The sequence below is a fragment of the Periplaneta americana genome, chromosome 4 (assembly GCF_040183065.1).
Source record: "Periplaneta americana isolate PAMFEO1 chromosome 4, P.americana_PAMFEO1_priV1, whole genome shotgun sequence".
In the NCBI taxonomy this organism is placed as follows: domain Eukaryota; kingdom Metazoa; phylum Arthropoda; class Insecta; order Blattodea; family Blattidae; genus Periplaneta; species Periplaneta americana.
This window is the reverse complement of record NC_091120.1, coordinates 32339714-32363207: the sequence shown is the minus strand read 5'-3', so window position 1 is coordinate 32363207 and position 23494 is coordinate 32339714. Positions and strand designations below refer to the sequence as shown.

Genomic DNA, 23494 nt, shown 5'->3' with positions numbered 1-23494 from the left:
GTTGGATGGTTGCTTTCTTGGATGACAGAAAGGATTATTTTTTCTTGGTTAATAGGTTGGATTGTTGTCTGAATAATATGATAAATTAAATTATGGTTTCCTTTATTTGTTACGTGGTAGCCTATTGTTGATTCATAAGATGGATTCTTGTTTTGTTTTACGGCAGAATGGATTTTTTTTTTCTTGGTTAAAAGGTTGGATTGTTGCTTGAATAATACGATAAATTAAATTATGGTTTCCTTATTTGTTACGTGGTAGCCTATTGTTGATTCATAAGATGGATTCTGGTTTTGTTTGATGGCAGAATGAATTATTTTTTTCTTGGTTAATAGGTTGGATTGTTGTTTGAATAATATGATGGACTAAATAATGATAACACAACTGCATGGGTGTGCTTTTCACCTGTCTGCGATAAAGCCCTACCAGATATCATCTCATATTCTAATCGAGATTGGTCGGTGTTGAATACACAGTCAGCATTGTATGGGGTTTCTGAAATAATTTTGTTTATATCTGTCACAAAATGCTTTGCTGTTTTAATAAGTTTAGACACATTCTCTAGATCTTTTCTAGAAACGAATTTTTGTTTGCTTGTTTTGTTGTTTTGGAGCTTATTCTGTTATTTTTCTTAAAATGTTGCATAAACTTTTCTGATGCAAGTAGCCGATAATTGTGTTTTTTTTTTTTTTTTGCTGATAATATAACCCAGTCTTTTTTAAATTAAAATTGTAGACAGGTTCTGTTGGCGGAATACCTTGAACGTCTGTAGCATTTCATTTTTTTTATAATGTCCCATATGCTTGACTTGAGAGGTTTTTTGAAATATTCTATAGTCTTTTTACATATTTTACAGTGCACTTAATTTTTTTTTTTTTTGCTGTAGATGTAATCGGATTCTTGTTGTTTCCACGGGCTTTTAGGCTCTCACGATGTTCCGTAATCTCTTTGTACTTGTCAGGAACATCTGCATTTTTTCGTTTTTCAGGACTTGAGGGTTGGTTTTCACTAGTGGAAAGTCCTGAATCAGATTCTGAATCTACAGTTCCTTCATGTAGATTTTCACCATTATCCGAATCACTATCGACATCTGAAGTGTTAAACGTTATAATAAATGTCCTGTTTTATATTTGTCGTGTAGACCCATAAGTTGTAGAAGTTCATACGCAAATTCTTCATCTTCTTCTCCTTCTCAGACTATTTCACCTTACACCTTATCAACTTCCAGTTTTAAAATATTCACAACACCAATGGGATTGCTTCACTCCATAATATAAACTTCCTGTTCAATACAAAATGTAAACACAAAAATAGTCCGTTTCTTACGAAAGAAACATAACAACATAATACAATATGATACATAGTACAGATTGTCTAACTATGGACACAACATACAACTGCGTCGTGGGTTCCGTCCGTATTTTCAGCCGCAGAGAACGCGGCCACCATAGCCGGTCAACTTCAGCTCAAGAGCGGAATAATACCATGCGTTCGAATTTCACGATTTAATATATGGTTAATAACAAAAAAGCGACATAAGCGACTATTACCACATTGCTTTTCATACAAAAATTAGCTCGTGTAATTGTTTTTATTGAAATAGCAGCGGTCCAGTTGGGACGGTTTCTTTGTTAGATAAGGTATATGAACAAAATGATAAAATAATAAAATGAAGAACATGGAAAGGAGTCTTTAAGAATGTCATTTTTTTAAGGTTATAATTCTGTGGTGTTCGGGTAAAGGGGTATAAGTCATTTTTTTGTCCTGGTGGAATTTTGTTCCCCAGATGAACACACAAGTTAAATTATACAAGTGGGTGTGCAAAAATCAAAGAATACAAGCAGTTGATGTGTTTTATTTGTGTAGAAAATTATTTGTAATAAGGGTTCCAAGTTTAATTTTCATTAATCTCCGAACTCATTTTTATGACTTATCTCCCTTTACCCAAACACCACAGAAATATTGTAACCTCCCGATTTTCTGTCCATAATACGCCACTGATTTCTTCAAAGAACTCTATGAAATCCTCCTTCATATTATATAGAATTATGTTAGTTCAATTACGACTTTTTCAACACAGTCGCACAGCTTTTAAAGAAGATTTTAGTGTAGGTATTCTAAAGATCTTTATGAATACCATTACTGTATATCAAAGCAGAGGTCAAGTCAAGTATAATGAATGCAATTAGCGCATTACATCGGGACTAGTAAAAGATATTGATCAATCTACTTGAGGCGATCTTGAACTGTGGATGCGAAGGCTCTCGATCCGACCTTTGCTACCGATGTGTATTGTTCTTACTACACGAATTTGTATAACACAGAATAAGTTAACCTTCATTTACTGCCTTGCATAGGCACTTTAGAGGTCAAGAAGTTCTTCGTTTTCTTTCATAATCATTAGGTGCATTACTCCTCGCTGAATTTAATGAAGATTGAATAGGGCCTACTGTTTTATGCATCCCGTATGTTTATGATTCACTGTTAAGTAAATAGGCGCTACTTCATGACAAAAACCCGGATTATGTCTTTGGTAGATGGTAAGACTTCGGAGGGGCTGTCTTGGAAATGATTTTATTTGTACAAATTTTTATCGAATACAGGACTTGACAGGGTGATTTAGTTTTTTAATGACCTGTTTTACTTATCCTTCGGACTCTTTACATCCGGAGGTTACATTTGTTTAGTATATGTTTTTAACAAACTTGACATTCGGACCTTTTACATCCGAGCATTTTATAAATGCGCCAGATAATTTCTTTCTGGTGGCATTTGTTTTATATATCTTTTTTCTTTTTAAATACTAGCTAGGGTCTGAGAAATGCTCACTTTTATGTTTTTTTTATGCATTACCTTGTTGAAACTGCATTTGTGAAACTCGTTTTAACCGTGACAATGCTTTTTAGTTTTTTTAAGTATTCTGGTTATTGTATTGTGTTTCTGTTCAGTGAAGGATTTTAGATAAGGGCGCAAATAGCCATAGTAGCTGACGTGTCCTTTTTAAACCCCACTAACTAACTAACTAACTAACTAACTAACTAACTAACTAACTAACTAACTAACTAACTAACTAACTAACTAACTAACTCGGAGGGCTTCTAATTCCGCCTTCGTTCACAAAATAATTCCGCTATGAACATACAGGATTTGAATTCAGGTATCCAGGGAAAGAGCATATTTAAGTAAAACGACATAATCTGTACATTTTAATCCTACAGTATCAGCTGTATGATGATCGAGTCGATTTAATTTTAAGGAATACGTCACTGAATGTTCACATTAAAAACTCTAACCGCTGCATGAGGATAGGACAAGTAGGTAGAGCGAAGAGCAAGCAGATCAACATACATTACTTATTTGTGCAAAGAATTCACTGACTTCTGCATGCCTGGTCTACTAGATGAGTGAAATAGAGTGGCACGATAGATCTTAGTAGAGCGAGTATTATGTTGTGAAAATTATTTAGAGCTTTAAGCCCTATTCATAATGAATAGGTTAGCATTAAATTTAAGAATATAAACGCTACCGTAAAATTAAGAAGTAATACCGAAATTCTTCATGTGAACTTAAACATACGATGGTACGATATGATACGATACTATAAAAGAACTTAAATGGGAAACATTGGAAAATAGACGTAGAAAAACTAGAATAACATCATTGTATAGAGCAAATTTAGGTCAAAGAGCATAACGGCTCGGTTAGAGAAGCCAACGTACTATGGTAGGAACGATCATGATTTTAAAATCATATATAGGAAACAGAAAACGGATGTAGGTAAATTCTCATTTTTAAATCGATCTGTAAATGATTTAAATGACCTACCTGCAGCGGTCTTTGAGGGCTGTCCTTCCCTAAGGAGATTCAAGAATAACTTAAAAAGTTGCGTATAAAGTGTAAATTAAAAATGAAGGTGACGTTTATTTTTTAAGGTGTCATTTATTTATTTAGCCTGACGAGTTACTCCCTTGATTTGAATTGTAAATTATTGAAAAACAGCTTGTAATAGGGTCCTAGACTAGAAATGTTTAGTATAAATGTAGTTCTGTTTATAAGTATGAATAAGGGTGTAATTGTTTGTCCTATTTGAACTGTTGCGTGGTGAGTCAGTGAAGTTATGGTTTTACAGTGCAGTGAATAGTTCCGATCATTGATAATTTATAGTGTCAATGAAATGTATTCTGTAGTGTCAATGAAATGTGTTATATAGTGTCAGTGAAATGTGTTCTAAAGTGTCAGTGAAATGTGTCATAGTGCCAGTACAGTGAGTGAGATGAGAGTAAAGTGAAAGATTATTATCAGTACCAATGTGAAACTTATGTCGAGCCTATACATATGTAGGTTGTAATGTAAAATTAGATTCACTTATTAATTAGGTTATTTTGTGTATTATTATTAATTGTAATTATATGTATAATTGTATTGTGTATTCTTATTGTATTGTGTATTGTAATTTTATTGTGTATTGTTTATACTTTGTATATCACTGCCACCGAGTGCTTGACCACTTACAGTGTAAATACATACACACATACATACTTACATACATACATACATACATACATACATACATACATACATACATACATACATACATACATACATACATACATACATACCCGTAAAGACACTTGGTATATACCTATTATTGGAGAAAAATTCGTTCCGGCACCGGGAATCGAACCCAGGATCTCTCAGCTTTGTGCGCTGAGCGCTCTTTCCAACTGAGCTATGCCGAAACCCAATTCACGACGCCGGAGGGAGGTCCGGCCGGCGTCGAGGTCTCTTTCGTAAGATCTTTCTTCTTTCATGCCTCATAAATAAATTGGACATCCCTAGAAATATTTTTAAATCGTCATACTGGTGTTAACATTAAAAATTGTTAGTTAGCGTGACTCAAGAGCAAAAATACTCCAAAATGAACATTAGCTTCAGAAATGAGAAAAGAAAGCTGAATACTTAATTGTCTTTAATTATTATTTATGATGTTTAGAAAGAAATCTGAAGAAGGAAGTGATTTTCTGTCAAGACGGAAATGCACTTTCAAACATGTTGTGCGACAAGTTTCAGATCTCAGAGTCAGAATTTTGTTACGTATATGGATAGAGAAATTAAGCGCTGTAAGTCTTGCTTCAGGAGACTTGTTCTTATAGTCGTCCGTGTCTTTGTTCGCCAATAGACTTTGTAAATCCACCACTACAGATGATAAAGATGTCTGGAAGCCATGCAGTTTCTTCTTTTAGCAGCACTCGAATTGTATATTTATGGCGCAAATACATCACATCGCTGTTCTGCAGGAATAGACGCGACTGGTTTAAATCCCAACTCTTGTACGCGGCTGTGAGCTTCGTATATGAATTGGAAAGGATTGATGGCTTCGGATTTCGAGGTCTGCAAACGAGTTTTCGCCGAAGAGTTCCTGTTCTGCAAGAGAAAACAACTCGGATCACTTGATATCTGTATTTTATAGGAAGCTGTTTTCTGTTTCTTAATTATAATTTGTTTTATTTTTTAGAAGTATTACTCTTCCCTGGCATTATTCAAGCGGTTACAAATCCACCGGATATGGACCGGATCCCTGACAGGGAACTAGCAGTTTGTGCTTCCTGTGCTATTAGGATTAGCGGCCTTATTCCAGGCTGACCGCAATGCTATCTAGTCCTGCTACTTGTGAATGTGATGTGGTATTAGTTAAGATTTCTAATAAGAAGGGGATCAAGAAATGCGTTTCTAATGATATTTCCTACTTTTGAAAATAATAGTGATAAGTTAATTGCTTCCTGTATCAGCGTTATGATAACTTACAAAGCACTCCTAAATGACACATCAGTGTTTATGTGTGTTAGTTGCAGTACTCTTTTTTAGTAGTGACAGCCAGTGCTGTCATGGTAATTTTTCTCTTGGCCATACACCCCATCCCTTGTTTTTTTTTTCTCGCTTTTGAAATATATTTTACTCTCCTCTCTCTATATCTTGACTGTCATTTAATGATTTTTTTATATTAAAGAAGTAAAGAAATTGTTTTGCTTTACATGTTAATTGTACACCAATTTTGATTTAAAGAATACACCATGTAGCCCCACCGTAGATGCATACTTGTCTCGATGAATCTTGGAGTGTGTATTTGTATGTATGTATTTATTCACACTGCAAATGGGTAGGCCTATATACCCGGTAGCAGTGGTAACTAATTACACTCAATAATGACAATTAATAATAAACACACTTAATAAAAATACAATTAATAATAAATTAATAATAATATTAACAATAATAATTAATGTTAATAATAATAATAATAATAATAATAATAATAATAATAATGACAGGGAGCAACCTAAATTAAATGAACAACGATCACTTAAAATAACATTTAAAGTAAATCTAATTTGTATCTTAACCTAAGTTCGAACTAAAACCCGCGAGTATGATATGTTCACACCTGCACAAGTAGCTTTCAGCATTACACTCATATCGCTGACAACTCACTCACTGCACTGGAACTACGACACATTTCACTGATTCTATCCTGATTTCACAACACTTCAAAACATTTCACTGTTCAAATACTTTGCACTACCACTATAAACTATAAAGCTTCACTGGCAGAAACACACTTCACTTACACAACGCACTTCACTGACACAACACACTTCTTCACTGATACAACACTCCAAAAACAAAATATTAATTACACCCTTTAAATAGTGTGCAGCACTTCTTGTTTTTCAATCATTATTTTATATAATTCTGGATTCCACTGTTGCAGGTGTGGACAATTTTCGTTTATGAACATCAAACACAATCCATTAGGAATAACAAGAGATGATCTAAGATCTGTACAGATCTCCGCGAAAAAAACTTAGGCACCCATATGCCGTATGGCTCCGTATAGACAAAATTTTCTTTTCCCCATAGATTAATTACAAAAACTATAGGTTCCCATACGGTGTATGGCCCCGTATGGCCTCCATGACAGCACTTTCATAAGAGAGCAGACTGCAGTTTCACAGGTCCATAGATAGGCAATTCCGAGATACAGTTACCGTCACGTTTAAGCAAATGCACTGAACATTGGAGTGATGATTAATGTGAAATGGGGCTTTTGTCGAAAATTATTTGATGAAAACTTAATTTTTGTGTGTGTTTTTTTGTGAATATTTGAAAATATGTATTTACATAAAAAAATTCAAAATATTTTTTATGTGAAGTAAAATTTAAATTATATGTGCTCAAGTGACCTTGCCCGGAACTTAAAACATAATTACGAGTTTATATTACAGTGCGATTAAAATATTTATTAACGTAAGAATCCAAGCCCTAGTGATAATGATGTGTCGATATAATTATTAATTCTAGTTGGGTCTTTTTCCGAGCTTTTTCCTTCAATTAATTGAAGTATAATTGCTTGGAATTTTCGGCGTTGGACCTTGGATTAACTTTGCCATCATTAAATTCAAGTTCATGTATCATCATTCAGTAGTTTCAGATCAATATAGGATGCAGCAGGATGTAGTACTGTGACTTGCAAAGAGATGACGTCGTTGTCATGAGCCCCGCAGAACACTCAGAGGGATGGAGAGGCGTTCATCACGGACTCAGTCGGAACTAAGTGTTTTTTTTTTGTAGTAGTGAGTACAATAAGCCTCGGACGACGATGCAATCCTTCGAATTTTCTCCGTAAAAAATATTACATAATATAGGCCTACAACTCTACTAGTATATGCAGAATCACTAATTACGAGCAAGCTCAGAGTAAAAAGGACAAGACTCATCAAGGACAAAATTAAGATAAACAATTTGGTTTTTAGTGTAGAGGAGTGCTTAGTAACGTTAAAGGACCCTATCGTAGACTCAGGAGAAAAGGAAACGAACAGAAAATTTTTGAAAGAAAAAATCAAGAATATTGTATCTAAAGGCGAGGTTAGTGACATAAGTGTGGTGAGTGTACGCGAGTCAAATGCAAACGTATCAAAGTCAGTGAAAATTTCCGGAAAGCAGGCAGTGACGTCAACTGAAGAAGAAACAGGAGTGACGCGAACTGGTATTCAGCAAGCTCAGCAGAACAAGACCTCAGTGCAAGCGAATGAAATAGTGTACTTCAGATGGGAGCAATTCCGAAGCGGGTGAAGAACTAAGATCTAAATCGAGGCTGACTAGAAGTAGAGTAACGCAAGTAGGAGATAGTTCAGGGAGCAGTGATGAAGAAAGAGGGGAAAACAAGGTGAAAAAACAGTATGACTTAAGGAAATGGTGTGGAGGGGAAATAAATTGTGAGAAAAGAAAACTAAGACCTAAAAAGTAGGAATGTGGAAAAGGGAGTAGTGAAAAGTGCAAATAATTAGAGATGTAGAGTGAGGGGGGTTACAGTATTTTTGGTATAATGATGGGTTAGGAGAAAAGTAGAGGAAGAATTGATGAAAGACAAGAAAAGACTAGTGGAAGAATTGCAATTATACATTGAAAATAAGTAACGACCTAAATGACTTGTACGAGAGGCGTTGTAAAACGAGGAGACGGCACTGTATGCTAATATTGTGAAGTGCCGCCTCACCAAAAAGTATATTGCTTAAAGACAAATATATACATTACAATGAGTAGCTCGTTTATAAGTCGTGTGTAAATTCCTTACTAATAATCACTACTTACGTCGTGTATAACAGTATAACTGTTACACAGCTACGTCATAGTTTCGTCATTACTTCGTTACGAAAGGTAGTAGAATATCTGAGGTTCTGTACTGCATCCGGTAGAGCGCTCTAGTGTGGCGTGTTAAATATCGATAGTATAACTGGCTCTAATCGATTACCACACTACATTTTGGTCAAAGAGTACAACCTACAGCAATATTATTCTAATAATTCTATGATCTTTGGTTTGTTCTTCTGTGGTTACAAGGTAACCATCATCATAATATGACAGTCGATACGAACAGCTGTTAGAGGGGCGGCCATTTTTTCCCTATATACAACGCTTAAACAAGTGGTTTCGTGTATATAACTACTGCAAAGCAATTCCCATTGTATAGTTACAGCCTGTTTATACGTCCATCGCTTATTCACGGTTTATTAGTAATGTTTTCTGTCTCAACTCTGCGTAAGTCTCGTATAAAAACTATACACGGTTTATTAGTAAGACTGATAATGTGTGTAAGAAATACGGTGCATAATAAACACTTTCACACTAAAAAAAAAAAGACAAGAATGACGGAGTATGGATCGCGATGGACATAGTGTCCTTAGCCAGAGCAATGTCAACTGAGCTACTGAGATGGTTTGAAGTCGTTTAGTAGTCAGAAAGTACCGGAACATCGGGTGGCAACGCCATGCTTCGTAGCCAATTTCTCTGCCTTGTCCGTGTGGTATGTGGCCGGCTCTCCAGGCGCATAGACTCAATGTGCCGACCAATCAAAGGGGAAAGTAATGCTTGAACTGCTCTTCGATATCCAGGGTCTCGTACATTTCGAGTTTATTCCTGAAGGTCGAACTGTCAGTAAGGAGGCGCATGTTGCAATTCTTCGACGTCTTCGTGATGCAGTTCGACGAAAAAAACCCGACATGTGGCAAGGACAGAATTGGATTCATCATGACAATACCCCTAGCACATCGGTCGCTCTCGGTGAGCAGACTGGATGACAAAACTGCTCAACTGAATAATAACAGGCATTTGCCATATTTATTCTGCGTTTAATTTCCTCCCGAATGTAATTTATATTTGTTATTGTTTCTCCAAGATATTTGAAATCTTCCATCTCCTCGAAGGATAAATTTATAATTTTTATATTTTCATTTCGTACAAAAAAATTGCAAAAAATATTTTCTCAACTTCACTCCTTGTTCCATATGAAAGAATTTCTACCACTTAGTCCAAAAAAGAATCTTATTCAGACGCTTGTAATGCCCCATTTTGATTATTGCGATTCCTTGCTAACTAATGTAAGTTCACTCTTAGCTGAGAGACTACAACATGTTCATAATGTGTGCATACGATTCATCTGCAATACTCGTAAATATGACCATATAACTCCTTCCCTCCAGTTACTTTCATGGGTGCGTGTGAAGGAACGAAGAACAATACATTCACTGTCTCTTCTGTTTAGAATCATGCATACTTCTACTCCGAATTATCTGTTATCGCGCTTTCAATTTCTTACAACTCTTCGAAACAGACATCAAGCACTTCTTTCTATCCCTCATCATAGAACGTCTTTATACTCATCTTCCTATACTGTAGAAATACCTCGCCTCTGGAATTCGTTACCTAATGACGTCAGGGACTGCCGAACTTTATCACAATTCAAAATTAAATTGGAAAATGTTGTCTTACTTAATGTTTTTAGGTATTGCTAGAAGTATTGATTTGTGTTTTTTTTTCTATTTCTTTTTTAATCTAGATTAAAATTGCAAGTTTCTTGTTTATGTTAGTTAATTAGTTAGGATACAATTAATTAATCATTTAAAGTTTGTGTGACTGCAAGCTGTGTATATTTTTGTGTGGCTTTACTTTGTTTATTGTGTTTTTTTCTCTCTCTCTTTATTTCTTGTGTAGCTTTACTTTGTACATAGTGTATTTTTTCTGTTTATTTCTATTATTGTATTTGTATTTCTGGTGTTGTGGAAGAGAAGGCCTGGTGGCCTTAACTACACCAGAATAAGTAAATAATAATAATAATAATAATAATAATAATAATAATAATAATAATAATTTTGGTCACGAGATATAATCATATACTTTGTCTTTTCGGGATTTACTTTCAAACATATCGCTTTACTTGCTTCAAGCAACGTTTTCGTGTTTTTCTTAATAGTTTGTGGATTTTCTCCTAACATATTCACGTCATCCGCGTAGACAAGAAGCTGATGTAACCCGTTCAATTCCAAGCTCTCTCTGTTATCATGAACTTTTCTAATCCTGTGTTGCTATAGTGACTAAAAATCCATAAACAAGTGAAAGTAATCTACCGGGGCTGGCCATGACTTTGGTCCACTCCTTGGAATGGACGGTCAGTCACCTCAAAGATTTCATTATTACGGCAGTGAATTTTTTGCTTGATCATGAAATTTTATACAAGGAACAAGGGCAGACGTCTGTCTCTCTGCCCCCCCCCCACCGAACTTTGAAGGTTATTCCTTAGCTAGATATAATTAAATTACAGGCAATTACGGTAGAAATAGAAAGTGAGAGCGTTCAACTAGTTTTTTATTGCGAAGAAATAGATATCGCTCACTCACAGATGTGACAAGTCATGGCATTTCTCCATTGAAAGAGAAAGTTTCAAATAGTTGAAGTTTTATTGGTTCAGTTGTGTTTCGCTGTTCCGGCGTTTTTATCTTCAAAATTTCTGTAATATCCGTATATATGCACAGATTGTACTAAGTTTCTTATCTACGCGTTCGTACAATTTCTCAGAATGAAAGCTTCTCATGTTATAGATCGGTAGGCGAGACCTGGCATGAGAGCTACACGAGAGGAGACAGGATGGGAGATCAGAAACAAAGGTTGTTTCGGTTTGGTTAATATTAGACGAATCATACTTACTGGCTTTTAAGGAACCCGGAGGTTCATTGCCGCCCTCACATAAGCCCGCCATTGGTCCCTATCCTGAGCAAGATCAGTCCAGTCTCTATCATCATATCCCACCTCCCTTAAATCCATTTTAATATTATCTTCCCATCTACGTCTCGGCCTCCCTAAAGGTCTTTTTCCCTCCGGCCTCCCAACTAACACTCTATATGTATTTCTGGATTCGCCCATACATGCTACATGCCCTGCCCATCTCAAACGTCTGGATTTAATGTTCCTAATTATGTCAGGTGAAGAATACAATGCGTGCAGTTCTGTGTTGTGTAACTTTCTCCATTCTCCTGTAACTTAATCCCTCTTAGCCCCAAATATTTTCCTAAGCACCTTATTCTCAAACACCCTTAACCTATGTTCCTCTCTCAAAGTGAGAGTCCAAGTTTCACAACCATACAGAACAACCGGTAATATAACTGTTTTATAAATTATAACTTTCAGATTTTTTGACAGCAGACTAGATGATAGAAGCTTCTCAACCGAATAATAACAGGCATTTCCCATATTTATTCTGTGTTTAATTTCCTCTCGAGTATCATTTATACTTGTTACTCTTGCTCCCAGATATTTGAACTTCTCCACCTCTTCAAAAGATAAATTTCCAATTTTTATATTTCCATTTCGTACAATATTCCCGTCACGAGTCATAAACATATACTTTGTCTTTTCGGGATTTACTTCCAAACCTATCTCTTTACTTGCTTCAAGTAAAATTAGGATTTTCTCCTAATATATTCACGTCATCCGAATAGACAAGCAGCTGATGTAACCCGTTCAATTCCAACCCTTTCTGTTATCCTGGACTTTCCTAATGGCATACTCTAGAGCGAAGGTAAAACGTAAAGGTGATAGTGCTTCTCCTTGCTTTAGCCCACAGTGATTTGGAAACGTATCTCACAGAAACTGACCTATACGAACTCTGCTGTACGTTTCACTGAGACACATTTTAATTAATCAAACTAGTTTCTTGGGAATACCAAATTCAATAAGAATATTATATAAAACTTCTCTCTTAACCGAGTCATATGCCTTTTTGAAATGTATGAATAAGTGATGCTCTGTACCCTTATACTCCCATTTTTTCTCCATTATCTGTCGAATACAAAATATCTGGTCAATAATTGATCTATTACGCCTAAAACCACACAGATGATCCCCAATAATTTCATCTACATATGGAGTTAATTAGACGAATCTACCGTCACGAAAATTCAATGCAGAATAAAACCTTATTTTCCCCCTCTGTACCCACTGGTATGGTCACAGGACAGGTCTTGCCTCCTCTATTATACAATTGCTTATAGCTAAAGTTCATTGTATGATCACATTTAACACAAGATAGTAAATCAGCGACTGAGCTAAGGGTGTGGATGAAAGCGAACGGTGCGTCTAGGCATTTTTGTCTCTTGGATTCCATGTATATAGGTGCAGTGGGTTGCATTATAATTTGTACACACGCCAAACTTTCAGAACGGCCCCGAGGTTCAATCAGCCTCCTATAAAATTGAGTACCGGGTCCTTCCCGGGGGTAAAAGGCGGTCAGAGCGTGGTGCCGACCACACCACCTCATTCTAGTGCCGAGGTCATGGAAAGCATGGGGCTCTACCTCCATGCCCCCCCACCAAGTGCCTTCATGGCATGTTACGGGGATACCTTTACCTTTTTTACACACTGTATACAAAGCTTTTAGTAAATAATTTACATATCAAATAAGTAATACAACTGTGTAGATTTTGACAGCTTATTCTTTGGATAGATTATAACAAAAATTTCCAAACCATGCTAGTTCCAAAGAAATACTTTTCTCAGGAAAAAATAATTTTTCGCTAAATATTAACACTGTTTTACTCGATAAGTACTATCTGTACGATGTTGATATATCTATAGTCTACTTTTCTCATTAGGGACTGTACATTAGGATGTATAATTATACTGTTAAGAATCAAGTTCCTAAAGTCGTGTGATTTGTAACAATTTTTGTGATAAGTGCGTAAGAATAATGTACAGAGCGTTCGCCTACGGGTGGGGCCAGGAAAGCGGCCTGCCTGCGGTGTCGCTTGAGGGAATCGTCTATCCATAAGCTTCCGCTTTCTATACTATACTTTGTAGGGTTTTAATTTTAAAAGTTTAGCAGCACTAAAGACTGATGTTTTTGAAACACTAACTTCCTGTGAAACACGTCTTAGAGATTTATTAGGAGAGCGTATAAATGATGCACTGATTTCATCAATTTTTTCTCCCGTCAATACTCTTCGTTTTCGCTCAGGAATTGTAGCATTTATCGACCCTGTTGTCTTTAATTTGTTAACAAGACGTCTAACAGTTTCTCTACCCTGAATTGGACCACCCGGATATTTCACTTCAAATTGCCTACGCACCTCTCTACATGACTCTGTTTTCACATATGCATCATACATAAAAACTCTTTGTTCAAGCATGAATTTTGCGTTTTGCATTGTTAACAAACTTTACACAACGCTGAATATTTAAGCAACTGTGTCAAGAAACTGCACTGTACCGTACGTGTTAAATACTGCAACATCTGGCTCACAACTGATAACTCGTCGACCTTGATGTCCTTGATTGTCGAGCGTGTCTCAACAACTGCGCGCACAAAGCGGCGTATCAGTACATGCCGCTTTCCTGGCCTCACTCGTAGGCGAACGCTCTGTATTTTTAGCTAAAAATTGAAAAAAAAATCTGTGCAAAGCAATTAAGAACACATTTTTAGCTTCAGAACCCTGGCCAATTAAAGAAACGACACTTCTGAATAGTTCATTCTCTATTTGTAATAATTTTTTACCCTTAAAACTAAAGAAAACGGTATTTTACTAACAACTTCAAATTAGTGTAACTCTGAAAATATTGAGATTAGGACAAATGTTTATATGACATTTTTTGCTCAGAATGTCTTCGGAAATAACCTCTGTAAGGGACGGTAAATCCTCGTCAGTCACTCTTTATATTTCATATTGTTCTAGAGTTTTAAGTTTCTTGTTTTTTGGTTGGATGTGTAGTATTTTGATATCAGTGTCTGTGTTGCTGTAGCAAATATTTTCTTCTGAATATTATCATCATGCATGTTTAAATAATACGCCTATTTCATTTTCCATCATTTTCATAATGAAGAAATACAGTAAACTATAATGATGTGATAAGATAATATTCATTCTTCTTTTCAATTTTTTTGTTATAAACTACCAAAATATCAAACCTAAATTCTCTGCTAAACTCCATTTAAAGGAATTAAATGAGAGTTACAAATACTTAAAACCTTCTTGTTTGGCAAAATATGCACTAAGAATGCATTTTCTGTATGGCTTTGCTTGGTTCCTGTAACATCTGTAATTTCTTCATGTGAGGAATGCCAGATGATTACAATCTCTGAAATATTTAGGTAATGCAAGTTTGAGGAGGTTTTCTGTGCGTAAATTTTGAGGATGAAACGTGTTTCATAATTACATATTGCCTTCATTACTTGCAGCCAAGTAAACAGATACACAATTATAAGAAGAGAACCAGCACTAAAATATTAATTCCATTGTTATAACTCGCCATGCCTTTCGTCTCAGCGCGTGGAAGAATTCGTAGAAAAGCCAGAGCGTAGATGCAATAATGAAGCGGAAGTACGTGCCGAGAGATGGACGTTTACTGCTCGTTTGAGGACCTAGTCTCAGTTCTTGCCTCTTTCGTACTCCGGTGTGACGTCTAACATAACAAAAATATGACTGTTATTCGCCAGTGTTGTGGAAATCTTGAGATTTCTTTCTGTTTTACTACAGCACACAAGAAAATGAATGTCAATAGCATTTCCAATTATTGTTGTTGCTGTGTTGTTATGGCTGTTTAAAATTAATAAAATATCAGATATACAGCCTTCAACTGTAAACTTTCTCTAGCACATTTTATTGCTAATTTGTAATAAAACTGTAATCTTGTCATCTGTCTTTCATTGTTAATGATACGAAACAGCATTTCCTGTTTCATTTAAATAGAGATTAAGCTGTTTTTAAAGGTGTTTATTGTCTTGCAGCCCCTAATACTTTGTGACAAGGAATTCCATTGACGCGAGGTGGATACTGTAAAAGATTATGAATAACAAGATGTTCTATGAAGAGGTATACTTAACGTGCCATAGATAAGTGATCTGGTATTATTTTTTCGTGGTTAGAGTATAGATAAGAGAAACGAGACGAAAGGTAATTTGGTGTTGAGGTGTGCAGAATTCCTATAAAGTGTTAGTTGGGAGGCCGGAGGAAAAAAGATCTTTTGGGAGGCCGAGACGTAGGTGGGAAGATAATATTAAAATGGATTTGAGGGAGGTGGGATATGATGATAGAGACTGTATTAATCTTGCTCAGGAGAGGGACCAATGGCGGGCTTATGTGAGGGTGGCAATGAATCTCCGGGTTCCTTAAAAGCTAGTAAGTAAGTAAATAAGTAAGTAAGTAAGCAAGTAAGTAAGTAACGATTCATGTACTCTATGTTCATTTTACTGGTTTTATAGTCACATTTTTAACAATCCTACACGGTGAATAATTTCAAGGTAAAAATTGTTCCGGGGCCGGATATCGATCCCAGGACCTTCGCTTAGCGCACGAATGCTCTACCGACTGAGCTACCCAGGAACTACACCCGACACCGTCCCAATTTTATCCCTTTATATCCACACAACATCCACACATACATATTTGGAGTATTAAAAATAAATTATTTAATATTAATAAGTGTATACATATGAGCTTTTCTAGATTGAAAAATACAATTAAATTTTCATATAAAATAGAGGCAAAAGTTTTACCAGCAGAAAATGAACATAAAGATTTAGGTATATTATTTACAAGTAATTTTACATTTCATAGTCATATTAATAATATTATAAATTTGTCCAATAAAAATTTAGGTTTTGTTATGAGAAATTCTTGTAAATTTAAAGTCAAAACTATAATAATGTTGTATAATTCCATTGTTCGATCTAAATCAGAATATGCTGCTGTTATCTGGAACCCAGTTACTAGCAAATATATTCTGTTACTAGAAAAAATTCAAAATAAATTTCTAAAATGGTTATATTACAGACTTTATAATGATTATCCTACCTATGAGAGTTATGCTACAATGCTTCAATATTTCCATTTTACTAGTTTGCAAATTAGACGAAATTGTCAATATTTAAACTTTATTTATAAAATTATTAACAATAAGTTGGACTGTGTTGGTTTATTCTGTTATATAACATTATATGCACCTAAGTTTAAAACGAAATTTCGAAATTTATTTTACATACCAAGGACAAATACTGAATCCCACAAAAATTCCCGTTTTCCAAATGTTACAGTTATACAAAGCTACTTTCACACCTTATTTCAATTTCTCTTTTTTTCTTTCTCTTATTTCTATTTTGTTTCAGTTTTTAATAAGCGTAGGGGAGAGTCGGGTAGTATCGGACATCGGGTAATATCGGACAGTGAGTTTCTTTCATCTAGGCCTACCACACGATGATAGTACCTGATTGACATGGTTACGTTTCTGTGATGTCGCATAGAGAAACGTAACCATGTCATTCAGGCACTACCATATGGTGGTAGATGAAAGAAACGCACTGTCCGATATTACCCGATGTCCGATAATACCCGACTCTCCCCTATGTTTCCTTTTCCTTGTTTATGTTTTATAAATTAATTTGTTAGTCTTGAACATAGTAATTGGGCTTTGCCTGTCATGTTCAACAACAGATGAATGAATAAACAATTCAAGTGGGCTGACAAGGCGCCAGAAACCCAACTTTGAGTGCACACCAACTCTGTGTGACTTGAATTGTGATTTTCTGCTAACGTATCTCCATTGACGTATATATTATGCAAACCTGGCTTTCAGGTATGGCTCCCTGTGAAGCAGACTTGAATAATTTAAATTTTATTCACGTTATCGCATGAGTCACTCAACATTTGTAATTAATTAAAATTATGTTCGGTTCTTTTCGTGGAAGGGCAACGAACGGAGTGAGACAAATGGCCTACATTGCTTGGACTTCACGTAATTTCTTTCTTACAGCTCCGAAACCCATTGTAAGGTTACCCTTTCGTATACATTTATTCGCTTTCCTGCGTTTATCCTCATCTAATTGGTTGATGTAATTTGTCTGTCTGCATCTTTTATAAACCATTTACTGTACAGTATATACCTTGACTGGACGGAGACAGCAATGGTCAGATGATAGTTAATGTTTAAAGAAAGTGACATTTAATTTTAAGTTATGCCGAATCGTAGAATAGCTGCTGTTCTGTGATGTAGGCTTATTAATGCTTACATTAGATTGTGACGAGTGGTGAATCTTGCACTATAATCGCTTTGTCCATAGGAGGTCTGACCTCTAACATTGTCAGTAACAAATAACGTTACCATCTCATAAATCTGCTTAGACTTGTTTTTACTTGTAAGAGTCCGTGCCTTAATTTTTCCTCGATGAAGGCGAATTAATCGCATGAACCATTGCAATGACTCAACCATATTTTGTCGTCATTTTGAACAACAGAAAATTTTCAGAGAAGAAATGAATTACTCCATATTTCTTAGTCCATAATATTTATCGTCCATTGTAGGATGAATATATATATATATATATATATATATATATATATATAATACGCTACTTCACCCTTCTCTTCGGTATTGTACAATTTTAATCTGTAGTTAATGGCACGCAAATATAACTCGAGCACATTTTGTGTTCTGTTGACAGTACGTACAGCAATAATGAATTTCTTTCTTATAAATTCAGTAGTACTTCCTGATCTTCAATGGCTTGAATTTCATTCTTTATTACGCCTGAGGGAGGTTCATTTGGGTGTTGTTTGGCCCTTATTTTGATTCCTGCCATAACGTTTTTCGCACCAACTTCAGTTCCATTCCCAACATGTGTGCCTATCTTCCTTAAATACATGCATACGAACATGTACAGTCCTATTTGTAACGCAACGAGCATTGCAGGTATCACGACTTTCGCACCGCGAATACGATCGGTCTTTATTTTTGGTGAATGAGCGGAACTGATATAGACTAATGTAATAATAATTGTTATAAACTATTTTATCCTTGCCTTTAGACGAAGGAAGTAAATATGCCTTTATAATGTCTTTGGAATTGTACTGTAAAATGCGATTCCTCATTAAAAGTTCTGACACATAGATTAAATTGGATTTCACTAACATAAAAACCATAAGAAAGGACATTAATAATAATGAAATTGTTTTTTATTAACTGCAATAAATTCAACTTGTCTTGTATTTACTACCGTAGTATAGACAAAATTTTAAATGGATTTTAGAAAAAATGGACAAAATTATGGACCAAAGAAACTGGAGGAAATATTTGTGGATGTATGTTATTACTTACTTACTTACTTACTTACTTACTTACTGGCTTTTAAGGAACCCGGAGGTTCATTGCCGCCCTCACATAAGCCCGCCATTGGTCCCTATCCTGAGCAAGATTATTCCAGTCTCTATCATCATATCCCACCTTCCTCAAATCCATTTTAAAATTATCTTCCCATCTACGTCTCGGCCTCCCCAAAGGTCTTTTTCCCTCCGGCCTCCCAACTAACACTCTATATGCATTTCTGGATTCGCCCATACGTGCTTACATGCCCTGCCCATCTCAAAAGTCTGGATTTAATGTTCTGATATCTAGGTAACTGATCAAAAGTCTGTTCCAATTCCTCATAGAAGCTATCCTTTATATGGTCATCTTTCTGATGCCGGATGGTCTATGGCGAGTCCTTGGCATCAACCCCTTTGATTTGATTACCCCCTTTGATTTGATTACCTGGTTGGGTTTTTCCGAGGTTTCCCCCACCGAAAAGGCAAATGCCGGGTAATATTTTGGCGAATCCTCGGACCTCATCTCATCTCACTACATCTCGCCAAAATGTAAAAAAATTGTACAAAATTGTAAAAATTGTAGAAAATTACTAAATTGTAAAACTAAAAATTTGTAAAAATTGTAATTGTAATATTGTAAAATGTTGACATGTTCCACATCTTAAAGCTTCATTGCTCATGTAAGATCTATGGAATAAAATAAATGAATGAATGAATTTCTCTTCTGTAGGGGCGTGAGCATTTATAACTATGATATCGCACCATCTACCCTTAAGTACTAAATACGATAACCTGTCACGGATAAATTCGACCTTTTTTACAGCTGATTTTAGTCTTTTATGAATAAAGAATCCTGTTCCTAATTGGTGAATATCGTTTCCTTCCCCATAATACAACAAGTAGGCCTAATCTCCTATTTGTGATATGCCATTCCCATCTAACCTAACCTTCTGTACTCCCACAAAGTCTATTCTATATCTCGCTAGTTCTTTTGCTACTAATGTTACCCCTCCTATTCTATATAGACTTGTGACATTACAAGTACCAAATCTCAAAACCTTATTCCTTTGCTGTGGTCGGGATATATGATATTAATGGACAATATTGAAAATGGACAAATCCTATATGGAAAAAAACGTGGATGAAATATCTGTGTACCAAATGAAGATGGGGTCCACACCTGTGGAGTAACGGTCAGCGCGTCTGGCCGCGAAACCAGGTGGCCCGGATTCGAATCCCGGTCGGGGCAATTTACCTGGTTGAGGTTTTTTCCGGGGTTTTCCCTCAACCCAATACGAGCAAATGCTGGGTAACTTTCGGTGCTGGACCCCGGACTCATTTCACCAGCATTATCACCTTCATTTAATTCAGGCGCTAAATAACCTAGATGTTCATATAGCGTCGTAAAATAATCCAATAAAATAAAATGAAGATGGGCTATATGAATGTGGAAAAACTGACCTGGAATGATAAAAGGCAAGCAGTACAAACTCGTCAAAATAAATTCCACTTCTCTAGTCTTCGGTTTGAAGCTGCAAACGACATCAACTGAGAATTTAAACTTTCAAAATTTACATTAATAATAATGATCTAATGATCTAGATTCACTGTGATTACTTTACTAGAATGCAAAGTGCTTCTTTAGAAAAAATGAGTTATATATTGTTTATTTGCTTCCTCAACTAGACGTTGGTTTGTTACACCTAAATGCAAGAATTTCTAGACATCCCTCATCAGTGTAATTAAATGTTACGTATTATAAACGCGTAAGATTTGATATAAGAACAGGAGCGTAATACTGTAAAGATGAAGCTCTGCAACAGACACGAATTTAGAAAGTCCTTCGCTCTAGAAACAGGTTTCACTAGCATTTTTCTTGCTGCTCTCGCTCCAAGGACGACGTTTTTCCTAACATATTCCAAGCTGCTGGTTTTTGTACAAACAGGGGTCAGTAACTTATTTGAATGTTCTGGTTAGTGGGTAGGCAAATGAAACAAATAATAATGCCAAGGTTCGCCATGTGGCCGGCACTATCTGACATTTCCTACTCTGCCGGCTGCTTGCTTCTGCAGATATGAACAGGTCTGTAAGCCTTATTCGCACAATTATAATTCATTCATACGTCATACATTGTTGCTTTATGAATGTTTTACAAGTCATAAAGAAAAAAAGTCAGTACCCAGTAATAGTAATATGCGTTACAAGAGCGGTATGTTGAAGTTTTCATGGTAGAGGAAAAGTTTGAAAAAGCGAAACGTAGTTGAGCTTTTTTAATTTCCGAGAATTGAAAAAAAACATACCGCTCGTGTATCGTACATTATTTTGTGCGAAGATCGTTTATTACATACCTGAAAGAAGAATTTCTAATTAGTTGCAATGAAATCTCCATCTTGGTTTCTGTTCAATGACGGCAAATTTGCAAAACAAAAATATCTATCTTCAACATTGTTGCTTTAAAATGTTTTCTGTGTTTACTATACTCCAGCAGGCCGTGATATACGTCTGTCTTTTTTTCCCCCCAGTCTATAAATGCGAACTTAAAACAATGTTACTTGCATCACGAATGCAGTAACTTTAGTGAAGTTGCAGAGTTTACTTAATTTTTGCAAATATTTAAAAACAATAATTAACAGTGCAATTTAGGTGAAATTGCAGTGGTAAGTTTCCAATTTATAATTATTACTATATTGAACGTCTCTGAAAAATAATATGTTAAAAGCCTAAAGCAGTAAAATCAATATGTCACTTAAGCGGTAAGAAGAGGGAAATTGTTATGTGTGTTAGGTTGGGAATACTGAATGTGGAATTTTAGACTTACCGCGGATTGGTTTTGTGCGGAAACCAAGCAAATACGCACGATCTCGCACAAATGAAGTATTAAAACTGTGTGATATTGCAAAAGTTTAAGGGGGAGACTGATTTTTTTTATATGATGGAAAACCAGTCATATTTTTATGGTTTTAAAATACACTTAGATATGTGAAAAATATATGACATCATGCGACTTTTATGCCCTTGTGAGCTGGTTGATGCTTTTTTTAAAGCATGTTGCAAAGAAGTTCCAAGGGTAAGAGATCATTAAGGGGTTAGGTACAGCTTACAGCAGTAAAATTTTGGAAATATTCAACATTTTTTTCCTCCATTACTGTATCTTCTACAATAATGAAAATGAGTATGTGTAAAACATTGTCCTTCTGATATATGAAAAAAATATATATATTTTTACGATTTAAAAACATTACTTACATTTTTTTTTTTTTTTTCAAAATTCAGTTCACTGTGCAGTCATGAAGCGTTTCCCACATAACTAAAAAACTATCCAACATTCTGTGATGAAGTCCACACCTGTGGAGTAACGGTCAGCGCGTCTGGCCGCGAAACCAGGTGGCCCGGGTTCGAATCCCAGTCGGGACAAGTTACCTAGTTGATGTTTTTCCGGGGTTTTCACTCAACCCAATACGAGCAAATGCTGGGTAACTTTCGGTGCTGGATCCCGGACTTATTTCACCGGCATTATCACCTTCATTTCATTCAGACGCTAAATAACCTAGATGTTAATAAAGCGTCGTAAAATGACCCAATAAAATAAAAAAAATTCTGTGATGAAATTTTTTGTGTGTATTTATGCATTTCATATCTGCAATATGATGCATGATCACTTCTCTAGCTTTGATAGATTCTTTGATAAAAAATAAAATCATTTTAAAAATGATCAAATATCACTATATACTTCTAACACAAAATAAAAAATATATATATTATTATTTAAGGAATGTAGTTGAAAGAGCATGATATTGTAAACATGAGTTTCAGCAATAAAATAAAAGATCTCTCGATGAAAAAGTTAACAAGTTTATGAGTTATGAGGGAAACGCTTCATCACTGCACAGTAAACTACCACCCTTTTGAATTTTGAAAAAAAAAAAAACAAAACAAAACAAAAAACAAAACAAAAAAAACAAACAATTTTTTAATCGTAAAAATATTTTTTTTCATATAGCAGAAGGACAGTGTTTTACACATACCAATTTTCATTATTGTACAGGATACAGTAGTGGAGGATAAAATGTTGAATATTTCCAAAAGCTTCACTGCTGTAAGTTGTACCTAACCCCTTAAATGTGATTGAAAGCTAGTAAATTAAAAAAAACATATATATAGGCTTACATATATACTTTTTGCTTTAAAATTATCTTCACCTCTGATTTAGGTTCTGGCTCATGTGTACATCTCACTTGACAATATGTGTCAGAGGAAGAACAATTGTTTACATACATCTAAAGTCTGATTAGTGAAATATGTTACTAGTTAGCTATGCATGCAATGCAGAGGGAAAGAAATTGGCCATCCTACCCCATTATATTTCTTCTTCCAATCTTTTCAACACAGCTTCGTGTCTGTCCATTTGACACGCTCCATCCTTTTCCATATCCACATTTCAAATGCTTTTAGTCGCTTCTCTTCATTTCGTCGTAATGTACATATTTCTGTCTCATACAATGCTACACTCCACACAAAGCACTTCACTAGTCTCTTCC

General features: G+C 35.4%; 1 protein-coding gene and 1 non-coding gene across 2 annotated transcripts in view; both read right to left on the bottom strand.

Moving 5' to 3' along the window:
- The window catches only part of LOC138697671 (very long chain fatty acid elongase 4-like), a 503185-nt gene that overhangs the window by 245560 nt on the left and 234131 nt on the right, over positions 1–23494 (bottom strand). The window lies entirely within an intron of this gene.
- Positions 4661–4736, bottom strand: TRNAC-ACA (transfer RNA cysteine (anticodon ACA)). The gene has a single exon. It is a non-coding gene; the product is annotated as a tRNA-Cys (tRNA).